This window comes from Myodes glareolus, chromosome 1 (assembly GCF_982192425.1).
Source record: "Myodes glareolus chromosome 1, mMyoGla1.1, whole genome shotgun sequence".
NCBI lineage: Eukaryota > Metazoa > Chordata > Mammalia > Rodentia > Cricetidae > Myodes > Myodes glareolus.
In genome coordinates, this window is record NC_142026.1 from 51,468,895 (window position 1) to 51,489,907 (window position 21,013).

The following is a 21,013-nucleotide window of genomic DNA, read 5'->3' on the forward strand; positions in this document are numbered from 1 at the left end:
CTCCACCATCATTCTGTGAGATGTATTCTGGCCCAAACAAACCAACAAAGAAACTGAGAGATTGCCCAACTTTAAAGAACCCTCGGCTATCCATTAACTGTACGTGTGCTGCGGGGACCCTTTACTGGGACTGCTGCATCTCAAGTGTCATGAGTCTGTCCTTCTGACCCACATCAAAGGGCAGTGGCCTGGACAGGTTCCATAGCAGTGGAGATGTACTGGCATCCATGCTGTTTGTGGTGTGCCTACTCTTTGGGACAGTGGGAAGCAACTAGCTAAATTAAGTCATGGTTGTACCGGCCAAGGCAGAGGAGAAAGCTGAGAGTGACAGTTTCCAGTTTCAATGTATTTTATCCAGAAGAGGTCTAGAAAGAAGTAGGACTTTGGCCTACTCCATGGGCAGAACCCCATTTCTCCATATATTTTGTTTCTCTTCTCAAATCCTGTAAACTTCAGCCTAACCATTTCCCTCCAGTGTTTCAAGATATGACCCAAATCTTTGCTGATTCTGCTTCCGCTGTCTTCAATGGCTTTACTCTCCACCTTCTAGTCTATTCTCTTTCACCTGCAAAGGCTTCTCCCTTCCCTGGCCCTCTACTGGCCTCACCTGCTTCAGGAATCCTCACCAAACAGTATCTCATGAATCAGGAACAACGGAAGAAACCGAGCAGACAGCCATGAATCTAGATCCAAAGGAGACCTTACGCCAGCCTGAGAAGCATGTGTGGAATCTCCAGGTAGAAAGGGGGAAAGGATGCTTCTATATCACAAACAAAATGGATGGAATACATGAAATTTAAAATAAATGAAGCGCTATTGCATGGTACAGTGTAGGTGGACATTAAAAGAGTGTGCAAAATGAGAGAAGCCAGTCCAAAAAAAATACCATACTGTATAATTTCGTTTACATAACATATCTATGGTAGGCAAATCTGTGGAGTCAGAGAGTGGATGTTAGTGCTCAAGGACAAAGAGAATGAAGAATAACCACTCTCAAAGCTGAGTTTTCTTCTAAGGGTGGGAGCATTTAGTGGTAACTGTTGCAGACTTCACGACTACACTAAGACCAAGCACATTTCCAAAAATAAAATGCATTTTATTGTATGAAAATTATATCTAAAGAAAGGATGGAAAAGACAAATAAGAAACGTTGTGAACCAAGGACCTCAGGGTCTCAAGTAGCTCCTCCCTCTCCTATGCCTGCCCTTCCTTTGTTGAGTGACTCTGCTTTCTTCCTGGCTTCTACAGTCAAACATGAGAAGTCGCTTCCCAAGGCTCCCGAGCTTCTGGTGACTTCCACAGGAGACCAGGAGAAAAGAGACTGGGATGGTAGCTGATCGCGAACAGCTAGGGAAGACTCTTACCGGTCTGATCCTGATTTGATCATGGTCTCAGTTTCTCTCTCCTGTCACTAGGGGAGGAAGTTGAGAAGGGTAAGCGATCTGGGTTCTCAGTGTAATCACAGGAAGTGAAGGGAAGAGGAGCGTCTCAGTCACTTTCTATTAGTGTGACCAAAACCATGACCATAAAGCAACCCATGGGGGAAAGGATTTCATCTTACAACTCTCAGATCACAGTCCTTCACGAGATAAGTCATGGCGGGAACTCTAGACAGGAACCTGGTGGCAGGAACTGAAGCAGAAACCACGGAGGGATGCTGCTTACTGTCTTGTTACTCATGGCTTGCTCAGCCAACTTCCTTATTTATTTCAGGCTGCCCACCCAGAGGTGACACCACTCACAATAGGCCGAACCCTTCCATAATATTCACTAATTAAGAAAACACTACATAGGCTTGACTACAGATACAAAATCATATGGAGACAATTTGTCAGTTGTGGTTCCCTCTTCTCAGATGACTACAGTGTGTTTCAAGTTAATCTAAAACTCAGCCAGCACAAGGGGCATCTAGATAAGGAACTGAGGAAAGACTGACTGTCCCTGGACCATCCACTGCAGACACTAGTCTTCCAGTGTGCAGGTGACATTGAGAAACCTGATGTCTAGCTAGAGAATTCTGTTCTGGAAAGTTCTTTAGTCGGACTTCTAACTTGGCACTCCCCGAGTCTATCTTTCCATGACTTCTTGGTTTCTGCAGATCTTATCTTTTTGATTAATTAAACTTTTATGACACTCATGAGTCATTGTCTTTCTGAAGCATTGGATAAAGCCCTAGAGACTGATATGAAGGTTAGATGATGGTCCAATCAGGAGATGGACCCATATTTTCAAGATGCACACATTATTTGGATGGTATCTTTAAAAAGATACGTGCAAAATTAATATTAGACACAAATATTTACATAGAACAAGGAAAGAAATTAAAAGTATGCCATGCCAAAGATCAACAAACATAACATACACCTAAAAATCTTATTTCATTAACAAAATTTTTTTAATTAGCATTCTAACATATCACTCTAGTCCGTTTAAAACTACCTATCTTTCATTTTGGCTGCAATCTGTTTGATCAACAATATAATCGTCCTATTTTCTATAGTGGAAATAGAGATCCTTCTGGTACCATGCATACAATGGGAAAATTCATACCCTGTTGAATCCGCAGAGCGATGGGCCACCACAGCTTTGTGACATACCAACATGAATTTGCATACTTTCTGCTTTCCTTATTCTTCACTGAAAAGGGAAAAGGCAAGATGGGTGTGTGAATCCGCATGTCTGACTTTTGTACTGACTGGGAATTCATCATACTAAATATATGTTAGTGAATGTGTATGTTTCTGGTGGCAGAAAAGAGTTTCACAGACTAGCATCAGACTTGATATGCTTTCAACCTTTTTAACCCTCCACCGTTCTGTGGAAGGCTGCTGGACACGTTCGTATTTCATCTGAAATTCTGATCCTATGCAAGTTTCTGTGTCTCTTGCGTGTTTGGGCTAAGATGCAGTAAGGAACAGAAGTAGCATGTCTTAAGTCATCCCGCCAGCCAGCAGTGAGGTGAACCCACAGCTATCCGCAGAAGTAACATAGATGCATAGCGAGACCCTCCAAACCTCACGCTGATGCGTCTGCACTCAACTTCCTCAAACACTACAGTCAATCCAACTCTGAGAGGAGAAGGGCTTAGCAGGAAAAAGACAGGGCCCCCCACCAGTAGTAGAGAGAACCTCAACAGTCCTTAAAAAGTCATGATCATATGGTCACATTCCTCAGCCTCATCTGAAGGATCTGAAAGTATCTGAGAAAAGGAGCCCGAAGATTCAAGTTGCATGGGATTCAAGGGGAAACTGCCTCTGTTGGGGGTAGAGACACTTTGGGACATTATGGAACTGGTTCATATGTTGAATAGGCTGTAGCAGATTACACCCTTCTTATTGTCTTCTCAAACAGGCCTAAAGGCTGGTGTTGGCATCAGATGGTCATTGCCCAATTCCTTGAAGCACAGTGTTCTAATAACGGGAGAAGAGATAGATGCTTCTCAAGTCACTACCAAACTCTTACTCGGATTTCACATTAACTACCCAGTCAACTGAGAATGGGCTAATGGAAAAGGGACATAGTTCTTGCTGTGAGGGTCAAACGAGACGATGCATATAAACATCTTATACAGTTGCCTGCTCAAAACAAGTCAAACAGAGGGTACCCATTGTTGGATGTCCTCCTTAGACTACCAACCAAGGATTACTGTTTGCATCTTTGGAAGACACCCTTCCCACTGACCAAACAGAAAGCGGTTGTCAGGAAGCACAAGGACTTTTGCTGTATCATGTTGCCCTCTGTCAGCAGGCACATGTGAGGACAGCTACATCCCAGCCTTTACACGATGACATCACCATCCCAGGTGGATCTGCTATAAACTCATATGCATTTTGATTACCCCATTAATGGCAGATATTAATGTTTCATTTACTTGGGTTTCATTTACCTGTCCTCTCACCTACATTTTGCTGCTCCAGATCTTTGATTTTGGCTAAGATTTTAATCTATTTACAGATGATTTGGTAAGATGACTGCACAGAAGCAACAAGTGTGCTCAATGTGTGACTGCTTCTTGCCATACTGCGCCAGCAACTTCACGGAGAAGCTGGTGTCACAAAGAGAACATTGTTACTATTTGTGTAAGTGATAATTCCAGAGTCCAGAAGAGGGATAGAGGGATGATCTGATCATTGAGCATCTTCCGCAGGCCCAGGAACTTACAGCTAAGATAGTAGGCCTATTTTGAGAGGTGCCAGAAATTCTAGGAGATGGGCCTGGTGCTAGGAAACAGGTCATTTGGGAATATCCTTTGGAGTTGCACCTTGCCTAGCTCCATTCCTGTCTCTCTCTCTCTCTCTCCCTGCTTTCTGATCAGCATGAATTAGGAGCTGTTTTGCTTTGCCAAATGCCCCCAGCCATGGTGCTCAGCCTCACTCAGGCCCATGGCTGTGGAAGCAGTCATTTCTGAGACAGAGGAACTTTTTCCTCCTTGGGTCTTTTTTAGAGCAACACAAATTGGACTAATGGATGGCTTTGGCCACAGTTGGATTTGGTCGCACAGGTCAAGCCAGGATTTACTCTCCCAGCATCTCACTCTGGTGGCAGGAATGCGGTAGCTTCTCGCTCTAGGGGTTCATCTTTTTGTCGTGAGGGCAATGAAAAACAGGAGGTGTCTGCCCTTGAGATGGCTGATTTTAAATGTCCATTTGCCTCTACTGAAAAGCACCTGAGCAGGGAGCCTCAGTTGAGGGGCTGGTTACATCAGTTTGGCCTATGGGCAGATCTGGAGGGAGGAGGTGGGTTCTCACGATTGCCCTGACAGATGTAGGAAGACCCATTCTGAATGGCACCTTCTGGTATCAGCACAGAAAAGAAAAAAACATAGAAGAAGGAAGGTAATCCTCCTTTTCTTCCTTGACTGTCCCTCTGGCTTCTGAGTTAATGTCCAGAGTTGCTGATGCTGATTCCTTCAGTGACATCAGAACCAGTGTTCTTGGAAGTCCAAGCCCTATCCAGGACCCACTGCTCTACAGAAGCCCTTCCGGCCTTTGATGCCAGGCCTACTGGGCCTGCTGAAGCACTCAGCCTCATGGGCCGAACAATTACCCATCTCTCAACCTTTCAGGTATGATAGAGGGATCCCTTCCTCTGGGGAAAGCAGACTAAAACAGTCCCCAAAAGTCACAGGGAAGTTACCTTTGTGACTTTTAGCCTCTGATGAGATTATGCAACATTTTCAAATCAGGCTGGGGCCAGCAAATTGTGAAATCAATACCAATGGGAAGATGGTGGTCAGCCTGCTCTTGAAGCACAGGCTTACTGTGGAGACAGGTGGTCTTCCAAAAGCCTTCTTTAGGAAAGGGAAGCACTAGCTAGCCATGCACCGACGACTCTTCCCTCGTACCTGTCCTTGGAACAATTACTTCTGAACTTTGGTCCAGAAGGATGCGGCTCCACCCTCCGTCAAAGATCCATTTGACCCATGCTGGAGGGGAGCAGGCTGGAAAAGGATCACTCCAACACAGGTTGGTCTTAACCAGTCTAGCTCAGCAAAGGTGACAGCACTGTAACCCCCTAAGTCCTTGGTGTCTGTGTAGTAACATGAAAGACATTAATCACAGACAGCTGTTAATTGTGATTCTTGAGAAAGGTGGCATAAACAGATTCCTGCCAATTGAAAGTTTTAATTAGATTTATTAATTCCAGAATGCAGTGGAAACTGTGGTGAATATTGATTATAATGGCCTGTATTTTAAATATAATTAATTCATGATCTACATAATTGCTCATTACCTGTACCTTAATTATGGGGCATAAAACCTTGTTTATCACTAACACAGTACTAATGGGAAGACAGGCTCTCTCCGATAACTTAGGGTTCTTGATATTTTGTTGTTGTTGCCGAAGAGAGTAACAAGACATTTCGTTTTCTTTCGTGGCAGAGAGAGGGAGAGAAAATAGGAGCCTGTATCTCCAATGACAACCGGTATGCAGGGACAACCTGATAAACACAGGGCGTTTATGATTCTTTCATGACTGCATTCTCTGACAAGATAAAGTAAATACTCTTTTGTGGGACTATACAACCGCACAAGGCTAAAGCTACTGTCCAAGGAAGCCGGAAAAAAAAAAAACGTGAGGATAAATACTCTGTGTCTGAGGCTGCTCGTGGGCAACGAGGGTATCCTAGCAGCGTGACAATTTTCATATAATAACATGAAGAATTTCATGGTTTTTCTTCATCTTATTGCTAGTACTGGCACAATACATCTTTCTTAGGGAAAAAAAATTAGACAAATCTATGGAACTTTGTATTTTTCTCATATCCCATAAATCCTAAAGATAGTTCGTGTGCTTATTACTGTTGGCATTTTTTTTAAGTCCAAGCAAAATCTGAACTCTCTCTCTCTCTCTCTCTCTCTCTCTCTCTCTCTGTGTGTGTGTGTGTGTGTGTGTGTAAGAGAGAGAGAGAGGCAGACAGACAGACAGACAGAAAACATGAGTTATCTGAGATTTTAGTGACTTTGAATTCTGCAGTGACTTTTGCAACCATTTCCCATAGACTATAATGAAAGATGCTGGGGGAGGTCCATGGACATCTGCTTGAGTCTGTGCACAGCCTAGCATGTCCAGTGGGGGTTGTGCACCTGCTTCATGGAGCCTGTGAATGTCAGCTGTAATGACTAACTTCATCTGGTCATAGCTGCAAAGCAAGATTATGGAAGAGCTGGCGAGGCAGCCACCAGGACCGCTTTCCCTGATGCTGCCTGGGTTCTGGGAGGATGGTTCTGGAATAGAGTCCATTGACATTGGCATTTTCACCAAGTGGGGACCTTCACAAATCTTTCACCATTTGTTTGTGTGAATGGAGTGTGTATGCTGTAAGTGTATGTGTGGGCGTGAATGCACCTGTCTGTGTGTGTGTGTGTGTGTGTGTGTGTGTGTGCATGAGTGTGTGTATGTATGTGTATGTATGCTTGTGCATGTGTGTTTTTGTGTCTGCATGTAGAGGCCAGACATGTCCATGCCCACAGGCACACAGGCGTGCACTTGCCTCTGTATGTGTCTGTGTGCAGAGGCCAGACATGCACATGCACCCAGACACACAAGTAAGTGTGTGCCTATGTGCAGGTACATGTGCAGATGTGCCTGTTTGTGAGTGTACATGCATGTGTGTATGTGTGTGCATGCGCGCATGTGCGTCTGTGTGTGTCTGTGTGTGGAGGCCAGAACTTAGGTTTGAAAGTCTTCTTCCATCTCTCTCTACCTTATTTTTGGAGACAAGGATTCTCATTGAGTCTGAAATTCACCGTTTAGGCCAGATGGAGAGCATGCACACTCCCCAACCTAATTGTCTCACCTCTGTCCATCTAGAGCTCCGTTAACAGGCCAATGCTGCCTCGCCTGGCTTTTACGTTGTGCTGGGGGTCCAAGTTCAAGTTCTCATGTTGGGACCTCTAAGCCATCTTTCCAGCTCCACCATCCACTTAATGCCTGAAAATGTATGTTTTAATGTTTTGTGTTACAGTATCATTATGTACCCCAGACTGGCCTTGAACTTAGCATCCTACTACCTCAGCCTCCCAAGATCTGAGGCTGAGTATAGGAGCCTTAGGTTACTTCTGCTTTCTGTATTAGAGATGGAACCTAGAGCCTAGCATACCGGTTAAGCATCCTACCACTGAGCTATAGGCCCTAGCAATGCATTCATATTCAGACTTTCTGAGACACAAATATAGTCCTTATGGGGTAGATATGTTTCATCCTAAAACCAGCTCTCTGATGTTCTTGGTCCATCCAGAAACGTTAAGTCAAGTAGTGCAATAGTGTTGTGCTGTTTACCAAGAACAAATGACTTGTTTTACCTAAAGAGTCAAGTCTATATGAAGTCTTAGGATGCTGTGGAGATTGGGATAAAAAAGGAAGGAAGCAGACAATGACAGAGCATTTATCAGGGAGTCGTGCTCTCACCTGTGTATGCTTCCCCTGTCACCAGGAAACACATGTCCAAATCTGTGACAAAACCCATCTCCCACAAAAGCTAATGGTAAATAAAGCTATTGCATCCGAAGGCAGCGTCCTTCTCCTTATACTGATCCTGGAGATGAGGGTGACTTGAGCCCCTGCGATGGTGACTCTCCCAGACTCAGAATCTCTGGTTGTGTAGAGGGCCGTTTCAGAAAGGTTTCTGAATATGGGCGAGCCACCCTATGGGCTGGGGGTCTGAGCTGAATGAAAAGGAAGCATGAAGAAGACAGCTGGGTCCCAGCATTCATCTTTCTCTGTGCCCTGACTGCAGAGGCAATGTGACCGGTCACCCTGAGTTCTCCCTGCCATGACTTCCCCTGCACCCTCAAACTCTGAAGCTAAGCCAACACTTCCTTCCTTGAGTTCTTCTAGCAAGAAGCACAGTCCTATCCCATCTGGACACAATGCTTACAAAACCTGGGTGACGTCAGCGCAGACATTGACTTTCTTACCATTGTGGAAGAACGACATTAATGTTATGACATCAGGGGCTGGCAAGATTGGTTCCTTTGGAGGCCTGTGTCCTGGTCTTGCATCTAGCTGCCTTCCGCATTTGTCCTCATCCTTTGTGACTGTCTGTACCCCAATTTTCTTTTCCTATAAAGACACTGGTCATAGTGTATTGGACCCAACCATGGCCCTGTTTTAACCTCCTTTTCTCTTTATGGACCTTACTCGGTCACATTTGAAGATAGTTGGGGCTAAGACCTCAGCATGCACACTAGGCAGAGGGCCTTACATCTGCTCTGCACAAACAGTAAAGTGAAAAGTTGTTCAGAGGTGAGAATACTACTCTGTGGGTTACAAACTATTAAGGACATTTTTTAAAAAAATAGCCATTCCTGAGGATGCTAGCAAGATGGTGTTAATCTGGTAATCCGGTTGGTGAAGACACTTATTGTGGAGCCAGAGGACCCAAGTTCAATCCCAGGACACACATGGCAAAAGAAATTGTTCTCTGACCTCCACAGAGGTACTTTGGCTTCACCCACACACATTCACACACACAGACACACATGATAAATAAAATATATGCAATTGAAGTAAAATAACAACCACAGTTCCCCCCAGAGCCTGCACTAAAGACACATCTCCAGCAGTGGGTCTCATCTGAGAGGCAGAGTGGCTCCTGGAAGCATTGGGAATTATCTGGAGGATGGGTACTTTTTGTCCAGCTTCAGGGACTACTTGCTACTGGCATTTGGTAGAAAGTGGTCAGAAACCTGCTCTGGCCCACTCTCACGAGCCTCCCCAGTCCAACAGAAACCACTGTAGTAACCGAGTAAAAGGCCCTGCCTAGAAGGTCTTATTGCCCCCTCTTTCTATCTAATCTGTATACTTAGAGGAAGAAGGATAAGGTAGGAGGGAGAAAAATCAGAGAAGTCGCTAGTCAGGGATTTCTTGAGGATCCACGGTGCCCACTTGTCTCTCAATGTCTTTGTGTCCTGACAGTCATCCAGCAATGGCCAGTCTACCTGGTGATTTACCACCAGGTCTCTGCAGATGGGATAACTTCTACTCCCCTACCCCATAAAATCTAGAAAGTTTTTTCATAATGCTCACAAAACGAATCATACAGTGGATGAGTTCAGGCAATGGGCCATGTGGATCCTCAAAGGCCTCAGGCGACCTGGAACTAGGTCTGCTCTCGGCCCTCGATACCAGCATTAACATTCTCCCAGGTATTCTCCTCCTCTTCCATCTCAGCCCAGGCTGCATCTAAACCCAACAAGCTCCCCTGTGACCCAGGAGGAGATCAGAGAGCTCTTTGCATTCCTAAGATTGGGGGATGAAAACAGGTTTTAACAGCAAATGGAGCAGGCGAGGAAATGGCAGGCCAGGAGCAGGTGGGCACACAGGGGTCTCTCCACTTTTTGACAATCAGAAGCCTGGAGAAGAGGGAGAAGTCTTCTTGTCCAGCATCTCTAGAAACTTGAGTGGAGTTCAGATGCTTTTTTCTCGTGGCCCCACCCAGCATGGCGACCCTTCTTCACTGAAGCCTCTTTGCAGGGGTTAGCTGATCAGGAATCTCCCTTCCAGGCCTGATAGACTAGTCCCACCTTGAGAAGCCTTTGGTTCTCCATCCTCCCTGTGTTGTTACTGAAGCTGCTAAGTTTCCAAAAGTACCTCAGGTGAGGTTCTGGGGCAGCTCAGAGACTAAGGGACTGAGATTCATGGGGGAGGGGAGTGGCTTCTGGCACCACCATCCCTGAGCAAGTGAGAGGTGGGAGTTGGTGTCGAGAGACACCCTCTCCAATGCCTTCACAGTAGTTCCAAAGACACTCTGAGCTTTGAGGGCCTTCTGGCCTGTGACAGGCGGAAAGAAGGCAGGCATCTGTATTTCCAGGAAATGGGCAAAACCAGGTAGAGACTGGTCTCAGTTGAACTTTATGTGTTCTCTGAACTGGGACATGTCACTCCACTGGTGGCCACAGGTTCCTGAATGAAGGTCATCTCCCCGAGAGAAGAGTCACCAATTTATGCCCCACATTACACTAACAAAGTTGCTTCTCTTCCCAACACCAGGAATAAGCAAATACCATAAGAAAAAGAAGTTTTTTCTACCTTGGTGAAAAAGGACAGGCCAAAGGTGCAAGCCCCTGGCATAGGCAGCAGGTATGAGCTGGAGGCTCCGAAGGCCATTCTCTGCCTCCTGCGGAGGGGCACCCATGCCTGCTGGGGGGACTTTGGTAGAGATGGAAAGGAAAATGCAATTGTCTCAGGACCACTGGAATGTCTCCCCTCTTATTTGTGAAATAAACGGATTCTTTTGATCAAATGTGTTATATGGAAACCATTCTGAGGGGCAGAGTGAAGGCAATAACTAGAGGGCAAATGAAATGTGTACTCCCTATATGCACAACCCACTCTAAGCGCTTTCTGTTCGCTTCAACCACTGATTCTCATTGTTCTATGCAGACTAGATCTAGCTGTTGTCTTCTCCAGCTGATGTTTAGGCCCAGTAACAAACGGCCTTTGCTACTACGCGGTGGAGCTGGGTTGCAGCTGTGAGCAGTGATGTCCCTTTGTGAAGAGCAGGGTTAAGGAGGGCCGTACCTACCTGGGACAGTAGAATACACTTGTAATCCCAGCACTGAGGACACTGAGGCAGGAGGATCAAGAGTTTGAGGCTAACCTGAGCTCCACAGCAAAACACTGTTACAAAAACCAGTCAATCATCCAATTGATCAATCAGAGGAGGGCGACAATAGAACATCATAGGAGTACTTTACAGTCACCAATAAGTATGATTTGGGTTGCCCATGTCCACGGGCACTGGTAGTGGCCGTCCCATTCTGTAAACCAGAAAACAGGCTTAGAGAGGTGTCAGCGTCATGTGGGTGAGAATCCAGATCCTGAAGTCCCTGAGGAAATCTGTGTTAGCCCCACTGAACACTAACATCCTTCCCTTCCTAGGAGATTGTTGAATGAATAACACGTTCAGGCTTCGCTTGCTGTTAAAAGCACTGCCCAGAAGCATAGTATCCCACACTCACATTTCAGAATTCCATGGTAGGGAGAGGATCTGGGGAACACCACAGAGTGGGGAGACCGAGGCACAGAGCGGGGAGATCACATGCCTAAGGCTGCGAGACGGGCTGCGGACTGAACTAAGATTAGGTCTTGCCATTCCAACTGCTGAGTATCAACTCATGGAGCGGACTGTTTCAGAGGCTGGGGGGACAAGGGAGGGGATTGTATGATTATCAGTGAAATCGATCAACAAAGTCACTGTTTAATTAAAAAATATATCAAAACCTTTCTTGATAATGATCGACCTGCTACACTGGAGCAATTAAAGCCGTGATTTTATTTACTGAGTTACTGCCAACTCCGATGATTTTTTTCCCCAATACCCCTGTGATAACTCAATTGGAAATATGTGGTACGACGTAGTCATATAAAGCTCTTCCTTAAGATAGCTTGTGTCACAGCCAACCAGGGAGTTGATGTGATGGGCCCATTGCACCAGCAAAGTCCCCTCTGTGCCATTCAGCCTCCAATGGCTCTAGTGGGGCCCGTCAGGAGTCTAAGCTGGGGCCCATATTTGAACGGGTGAAGTGCACCCCCCCATCATGTTCAGCAGCTCTGAGGCCGCTGCACATTCAAGGTAATTAGGGATGGATGCTTTTTAAGGCTTAATATTAAGTTTTGAATTCAAATTAAACTTTCATTGGAAGTTTTTATTTCAACTGAGGTACTTTGCTATGGACATGGATGGTTTTGCCCTTCCAAGTTAGATTAAGACTTTCTCACTGTGGTAGAATTAGGAGATGGAGCCTTTCAGGGGTGACTAAGTTGTGAGGTTGGCCCCCAGGACATGGGATTAGTGCTTGTACATTAGGCTCCGGAGAGCATCTTTGCCCTTTCTGCCTTGTGGTGTCACAGAGAGAAGTCACCATCGACGAACTAAGAATCAGCCCTCACCAGACACTGAACCCGCTGCTGCCGTGATCTTAGACTTTCCAGTCTTGAAAACTGTGAGAGATAAATTTCTGTTGTTTAGAAACCACCCAGTTTGTGGCATTTTGTTATAGCAGCCCAGATGGACTAAGATGCCAACATATCTCCCACTCCCACGTGCCACTTTGTGGATGATACTGAGGGGGAGTGAGAGCCTAGAATTCTCCAAGCAGACAAGCTCTTACGCTTCGGAGTCATGGTGGAGTGCTTGTGTTCTGGGGTGAGAACTCCCAAAGCCACATGAGTGTTGACTTTGAAAAGCGAAAGGATGGGCCTGCGTTCATTGACAACTTTGATGGATGCGTACCTCTCTAGCTCCATGCCCAATATGTTCATATCCCAAGAAAGAACCCCACAGTTAATTAAAATAGGGAGATGCCACATATGTCACTTGTCTTTGTGGATTGCCATGCTAAAAGCTGTGGGATGTCAGAATCAATAAATTAGTTTAATTCTTGGTTTATCATCTTCCTAATTTGCTTGACCGCAAGATGCTATCCTTATGCCAGACCTATAGACACAACTCGGAGAACCCATGTGATGAAGTCCTACTGAGGCAGAACGAGACAGAAACTGATTATTAATCAAGAGAATCACAGGCAATAGGATGAACCATCTGCCAGGGGTCGAGAGATCCGGATTTTGGTCTAGACTCTTCCGTTAATTAGCTGTGTGACTTTGGGGGAGATCACAGTCCTCTGGGCCTTGGTTTACTTGCCTGTAAAATGAGGGGCTCTAATTAGGTCATTCCTAAGGCCACTTCTGGCTCTAACGTATGATGTTTTCCGATGTGAGAGATTTATCTACTGATGGGCTGTCTCTCTGTCCATTAGCTGTTGTAGCTCAGGCTGGCAGTTGCAGGGTCTGTGAAACACCTGGAATCTCTCTCAGAGAGGGCAGAGTGGGCCACGGTACCCCCAAAGCCATCTGGATAGGACTGCCACATGTGAGTTCCTGCCCACCACAGGATAATGGCTATTCCCCACCCCCTTCCACATCCTCCTCTCCCAGAGACCCTTTGTCCACTCTGCCTTGTGATATGAGTCTTGAGGGTTTTTTGTTTTGTTTTGTTTTGAGACAGATTTTCATTATATATCTCAGAATGGCCTCAAACTCATCATCTGCCTTCCTCACATGTCAAGTCCTGACACGATGAGGGTATTATCTGACTGACATTGTAACGTTTAAGAAGGCCAGGCTTGGTGTGCAAAAAAAAAAAAAAAGCCATGCCAGGCATGGAGATATGACTCCATTCAGGAGTGTGTTGATAGGGTCCTGTTCAAGATCTTTGTGGGACTCTCTCACTGGACCCCGCAAGAATGGATGAATGCAAAAAATAAATGCCTAGAAGACTGTAGGATGAAGATACTGTGTAGAAACAATCTGAGTAGCATGTACGCATGATGTGTTTGGGGTGTAGTGAGTCTACATCCATGTAAGAGGGCAGGAAGTGAGGAGTCACGTGACATCCCAGACCACAGAAGAAACTCTTGGGTGCTCATGTGTCAGAATGTCTCTGTGCTCAAACAGGTGACAGAGAGACATTTCTTCAGGAACATGATGAGGCAGATGAACAGCACCCATGAACTTCATGTGTGGCCACATATGCTGAGCTCAAGGTGAGCTCTAGCCTCAGGGTCCTAGTGTGTAGGACAGCTCAGATAAAGCCATCTTCAAAGGCACAGCAGAACAAGGCATTCAGAAGCAGAGATAAGCCCTCCCCCAGATTCCCAGAGTTGTAAAAGCAGGAGGAGGGCCTCACAGTTTGTCTCCTCCTACCCATTCTAGTGATCAGCACCAACCTTGGGTCTAAGGAGAGATGGTGCCTGGTCATCCATGCTGTTCATATTAGTGATGGTGGTCGCAGGGTCTCCTACAAAGCGGGATGAAGTATAGAAGGAGGAATGAGAGGCATAGATAAGAACTGGAACAGAACCTCTACCCTTTGACAGAACATAGAAAGTGGCTGCTCGTTTTCTTTCTTTCGTTCTCATAAAGTAGGTGACTAAGAGGAAGCAACTATCATGGCAAAAAATATTTAAGTATTGATTAGCACCTTCCCTTAGCAGGAATGTCACCACACGCAAACTCTGAGAACTGGAAGACCCACACCACTCTTAAGGGAGTGAATTATGCTTCCTGTATGTAACATGAAGGGCTGGCTTGTTGGGGTTTCTGTCCCACCCGGTACCCTACAGCCGGCAACTCCCAAGGAAAATCAATAACACAGAGATCTCTATAAGTTATAAAGCTGATTGGCCCATTAGGTCAGGCTACTTATTAGTTCTTAAGACTTATGTTACCCCATTATCCTTATATACGTTAGCCACACGGCTCAGTACCTTTCTCAGCTGGGCAGCTTACATCTTTCCTCTCCGGTGGTCTGGGCAGAACTGGCAAGGAAGTTTCCTGCTTCCCAGAATTCTCCCAGTCTCTTTGCTCCACCCCTCTTCCTGTCTGGCTTTCCTGCCTATACTGCCTGCCTGGCTAATCAGTGTTTTATTAAAATATAATTGACAGAATACAGACAATTCTCCCACATCACCTGTAGACCTAAAAGCCCAGATAGCCTCATGCATCTGCCTGAGCAGAGGCTGTCCCAAAAGGGCAGTCTGCACTTCACTAAACTGAACGAGAATTCTCCAGATTGGGAAAGACCAGCGTACCCTCATTTTACTCTTCTTTTCTTTGCCATATGCTGACTTGAACAAACGTCACCTAGGATGCTAAAAGCCCTTGTTCTTGCTGACTTTTTTTCTCTTAAACTTGACCAAAGCCAGAGTTATCTGGGAAGAGGAACATCAACTGGGAATATGCCTCCATTGGAAAGGCCTGTAAGGACATTTTCTTGGTTAAAGATCAGCATAGGTGGTGGAATCCCTGCCTGGAAGATGGCCCTGGACTGTATAAGCAAACAGCTTAGAAAGCCAGGGGGAGCAAGCCGGTAGGCAGTACCCTTCCATGGTCTCTGCATCAGCTCCTGCCTCCAGGTTCCTGCTTTGAGTTCCTGCCTTGACTTCCCTTTCTGATGGACTACAAACTGTCAGATGGGACAAATCCCTCCCTCTCCAAGTTGCTTCTGATCATGGTGTTTATGTTAGTCATAGAAAGCAGCCAAAGAGAGCCCTTGTGGATGTCTGCTGGTGATAGCTGGTTTGAGATATCAGACCTGAGTGTCAGAGACCAATCCCCAAACCCCAATACATTGTCTGAAGCGCTCTCTCTCTCTCTCTCTCTCTCTCTCTCTCTCTCTCTCTCTCTCTCTTTCTCTCTCGATAATGCCTTTTTCTGGTGTCCCTCAATAATAGCAACTGCATTGCTATTGACCAGTTGACTGCTGTGATCAGGGACCCTGAATCAAGTTTCCTGAGGTTGTAGCCATCTTCTCTTTCTCTCCAATTTGCCTCCTGTGGCCTTGACATCATTCAACAGTTTCCAGCATTGAAGACTGCTGGAGAATACTGAGACAATATGTCCTATTCTCCAAACCAAAGAAGAGAGAGAGAGGAAGAAAGAGGAAGGAGGAGGAAGAGGAGAAGGAGGAAGAGAGAGAAGTAAAGAGATGGAGACAGAGAGACAGACAATATTAATATATGCTCTCATGAGGCCACAGGAACTGTCCATTGCCAGAATTTGACGTCATGTTGAGTCTTGTCAACCACACATCATTTCATACAACAGCATGGCTGGTCCCTTGCATATGTCCTCACATCAGCAGAGACTTTTCTAGCTGCATCTCCATCTGCTGCAAAGATCAGGACAGACTGTTCTCTCATGTGCAAGGTTTGCATCCTCCAGAGATCCTGGCTAGCTGCTTGGGAGCAACTGATGGCCAGATTGTCCCCTATGCTCACCTTTAAGGTCATTGAGGCTGGCTCCTCTCAACTCTTCCAAGTAGTTGACACAGTTCTACTCATGTTCAGAGGAACAAGAGCACACCATCTCTTTAGGATCTGTCTTGGATACAGGGTGTTTTCCGCAAAACATCACCTGATCCCACATCCCTAGTCCCCCCCCCCCCTCAGCTGCAGATGACCTTGGGCAACGTTTCTCACCTCTCCAGGTCTCAGGGACAACAATTATAACCAAAGTGATCCAGGTTATTGGATCATAAAGATGATGAACGTCAGTGGAGTGATCCACCCACAACACTCATCACCTTTGCTGAAATTCTGGCTTTCCAAAAACCACTGTGAGACCTAGTAAGCCCTGCAGGCTCCCAGGGCTGTGTTCTTGGTCACTGATGCTGGGAAGAGGTGGGGGCAGACCTCCCCCTTTTGTTTCGACTCTTTGGCCATCCTTGCCATCAGCAACTCCTTCCATGATATTCTTAGAGCAGGCACTCTGCTCTGTCATCTGCAGGAAAGACTCCCCAACATCCATTTTGCCTCCTGAAAATAAAAGGAACTGATAACACATGTGTCAGGACCTATTTTCAGTTCTTTGCAAGCCAGAGCTTCCCTCCATGCCTTTTCCAGTCCCTCAGGACTTTTAGATATCCCGTTTAAACATTTATAAACTGTTACAATTATTTATTAAAGGTTTATGTTGTTATTATATTTAGTACGGAGTATTCATTTCTCCCTCCAAAAATAACAGGACTTTCCATTAAACGGCATGCGTTAATGAGGCAGTAAATTGTCTTTTAAAGCAATAGAGAAAGTTTCTCTCTCCTTTGACAATCCTAAGTATCCTTATTTAAAAGTAGGGATCCTTCCTCACTGGAGAATGCATTGCTCCCGATTCTCTGAATGCTGTTCGATGCGGATTGAGGAAATTTTTAGTGCTTACGCAGAGAAATTCTAGCCTTAGAAATCATTGTCCAGTTGAAAGCAATAGATGCTCGTGGAGTTGGCCAATTCCCTCTGTGCGCACTGCTGTTGTGTGCATGCAAGTGAGCACAAGTCTATCTTTTCAAGAGTGTCCCAAGGTAGATCAGCCTCGCTTCCTCCCTCCCTAGCTTTCTTTCCTTCTTGCTTCCTCTCTTCCAACTTAACCCAATCTGTGTTAACAGTGAATGATGCTAAATGCAAACAAACAAACAGAAACCAGAGTAGAAGCTCTACTCCAAGGAGCCGGGTAGTTCAGAGCACTCGCTCTTCCAGGGGAACTGGCTTCAGTTCTTAGTGCCCACACTGGGGCAGCTCCCAACCACCTACAACTCCAGCTGAAGGGGATCTAACAACCAACTGACACCTACATTTATGTACACATACCTGGACACACACACACACACACACACACTTAAAACTAAAATCAATCTTACATAAAAAGAAATCTACCCTGTAAGGTTCGCAGGCTCCAATGGCAGATGAAAAGTAACAAAAACAATGTCATATGAATGGAAACTCACAACAGAAAGGAGCAAATAGAATACCACAGGGAAAAGGAAGAAGGGTTCCCACCGCAAAAGGCTAGTTCTTTGGTGTACGCATCGTCTGTACACTCCGCATGAGGCTAGAGTTAAGAGAAAAGCATTTTGCTTTTTCTTGGAATGAAATGTCTCTTCCTTCACTAGGTTGTCAAGGCACTGGTCTGGATTTGTTGCTCAGGCTAGATCGCCACTGCTCCTACCTGCAGAGACTTTGTCCTGTAGAGACATACAGAAACATCTGCAGCCATTTTTGAGTGTGACAGATGAGTAATAGGACACTGGCATGTAGAGGTTAGAGCTGAGTGTGCTGCCAAACACCCTAAGAAGCTCAATGCAACCCTACATCCCTGAGTGCCCACAATGCCCAGACTGGTGCTGAGAAAAAATGAGCAGCTTCCAGAGGGCTCTGAAGGGTTCCTGTGAGTCTGTCATGAAACCCCTGGAGGAAGCATTGTAAAGCCAAGGGCCAAAATGTGCCAGAAGAGACTGAAAGTAGTGCCTTTTGAATGTTTATCTCAATTTTTTTGTGTCATTGAAGCTCTCAAAAATAAATATTAACAGAGCCTTTCTTCTTGGTTTGTTTTCAAGGTTATTTTTAATGCTGATTTTTCTCCACCCCCAAGTCTAGAAACGAAGAGATCAAGATTCTAGACTTGACTCATCCACCAGCCGATATTATGACTTGGGGTAACCTATATCATCTCTTCTGTAGGCTCGCTTCTTCTGTAACCCCTGGGGATTTCAGGGAGCTGTGCTATCCCGTTTATTTGTATGTGTGTCTGTGACTCTGGGAAGCCCCTGGAATACCCCACAGGGAAATAAAAGGCCAAGGATGTGGAGTGTTTCAAGGATCTCCTTGGAGCAGGAAGAATTAAATAAATGCCTAATGAACCTGAACTGCATCGACTGCCCTCTTATTCCTGGCGGATCTCAAGGCATCCAAGAGGCACCACGGGACTTTGTACATTGTAGACATGTGTGCTCCACTATGGAACGGAAGGAGGGAGCAAGATGAGCCTGGTTATGCAATTCCTGAGGATCTGAGGCCATGGTGGTCCCTATTGTCTGCGGGTGAAAACTGAGGGCTATACCCCCTTCCACCTCTGTTGGAACATGGGAACATGCTCATTGGTAAAAGTCCTGAGAGACAGCTACGATTTCCAATCACTGGCTGTACCTCCTCTCTAACCTCCAGATGAGAGTTGCTTCTTTTCCTTGGAATCTAATTCCCTCTGCTTGTTGCTCAGGTTCCTAGCACACACTGCCGTGGGCCCCTGGGCCTTGTCATGGAGGCAGGGGATATTTACTTGATAACCCGAAAGGAATTTATCTCCGGAAGTCAGCCATCTTTCACCCTGCACTTGAACCTGTAGGACTCTACCTGCTTTTTCCTAAAGGCCTTGCTTGTAAGGGAAGCTGTCTGAAGGCCACATATAAATTCATACATTTCTAGAATTTAGTTTAGAGGACCCAGAGGGGCTCCCGAAGGAGCAGACCGATTTCAGACCTGCTCCGGTGCCCTGGAGAGTCAGCAGGCTGCCAGTCCATTCTTCCCACCCAGAGAGTTTGGGCGCCTACGACATAATTGAAGCATTAGTAACAGTTTCTTTCTCCTTCTCCAGGCATTCCCAGAGGTCTGCCGTTTGCTTTGCAGGAACCGTTGGCATTAAATACGCTGGGTGTCAGCACAGCACTGAGGTGGTTAATTTTGACTGGATATTATGCTATATAACCACTTGGCATTTAACTTGAAAAATGACTTTCTGCTTCACCTGTCAGCATACCAGTTCTCATCAAATAAGTGAGTGAGAAAAATTTTTAAATTTCAATTTCCTGATGCTATTAGACACTACTTCTTCCATACTTAAACAGTTTAGCAGGGCATGGGCGGGCTTTGGTATGCAGGCCATGCTTCGCACTACATGCCATTACGATAGCTATTTTTTGTTTAAAGGGTAAAGAGATGCATGGATCTTTATCTGGAGGTTAGGAAAATGTATTGCAGGAGCAAGGCCAATCAGGCTCTGGGTAACTTTGAACCGCGGTACCGGCCCAGCGCCCACCGTAGAGGACTCGACACGTCAGAAGCGGCTTAGAAATGAAGTAACGGCATAGAGTAACCTTGCTCGGTACTTCAGGGGGAAATTGATCACTCATGTTAGCATTAATCTATTTTTACTGTTCCTTTGGTCAATTATAATTCAGTAAACCATGCCGGAGCCTTGCGTTCATGAACTCTCTCTATGTTTAAGATTAAAACCCCAGGCTCCTCTGCTCCGGTGAATTAGAGATCTCCCACGCTTCGCAGTTCAAACAGCTTCGTTAGCGTCACCTCATTTTGTTTAGACATCCTTGAAATGAAAAGCCTGTAGAGAGATGACAGCATTTGATTTCTGCATTGCGGAGCCACTTTCTAATAAGTCCTCGTTTTTGTACCTTGACCCAGGCAGGAACTAGATGGGTGACTAAGTGGGGTTCCGCTGACTGCATCCTGGGGTAGTACCCAGGCCCCAGCAGACTGCCAGCTTACTGCCCCCCCCACCACTTTCATTCTATTTATCATCTGTCCATCCATCCATTTGTTTCTTAAGCAGCATTTAGCTGTGTAGCTCAGACTGAACTAACTCTATAATCCAGACTGGATTTTATGATCCTTCTGCCTCAGCTTCCAGAGAGCTGGGATTCCAGGAGTGTGCCACCATTCCTGGGCCTGTTCTGTTTCCTTAAATGAAGTGACACCGAGCCTCCCCTCACACGCCCATCTGGGGGACAGTGGACACTAAGAGAAGTTATGTAACTATTCCTGGGATCCTGCATCTGAAGAAGCCTGTGACACTGCCTGGCCTTTTGCAGCGAGAGCTGGACCAGCCTATAATTTAATCTCTCAAACTTTCATTTTCTGCTCTCTTTGTGTCTAGACTTAACTTTTCTATATCTTAGGGAGATGCTCCCAGAAAAGAATAAATCATTTAAGATGTTAGACACTTGGGATAAGGTAACCCTTTACTTTATCCAAAAGGTGTGTGGGTGTACATGTGTGTGTATGAAGTATATGTGTGTGCTTGTGCATGTTTGTGCATATATCTGTGTACGTATGTGTGAAGTCGCTCCTGTTTTATAGATGAGAATGCCTGGACTGAGTGGTCTTCACTGACGTATGGCAGAGCCAGAGCTGGAAAAAAAAACTCACATTTCGTTCTGCACAGG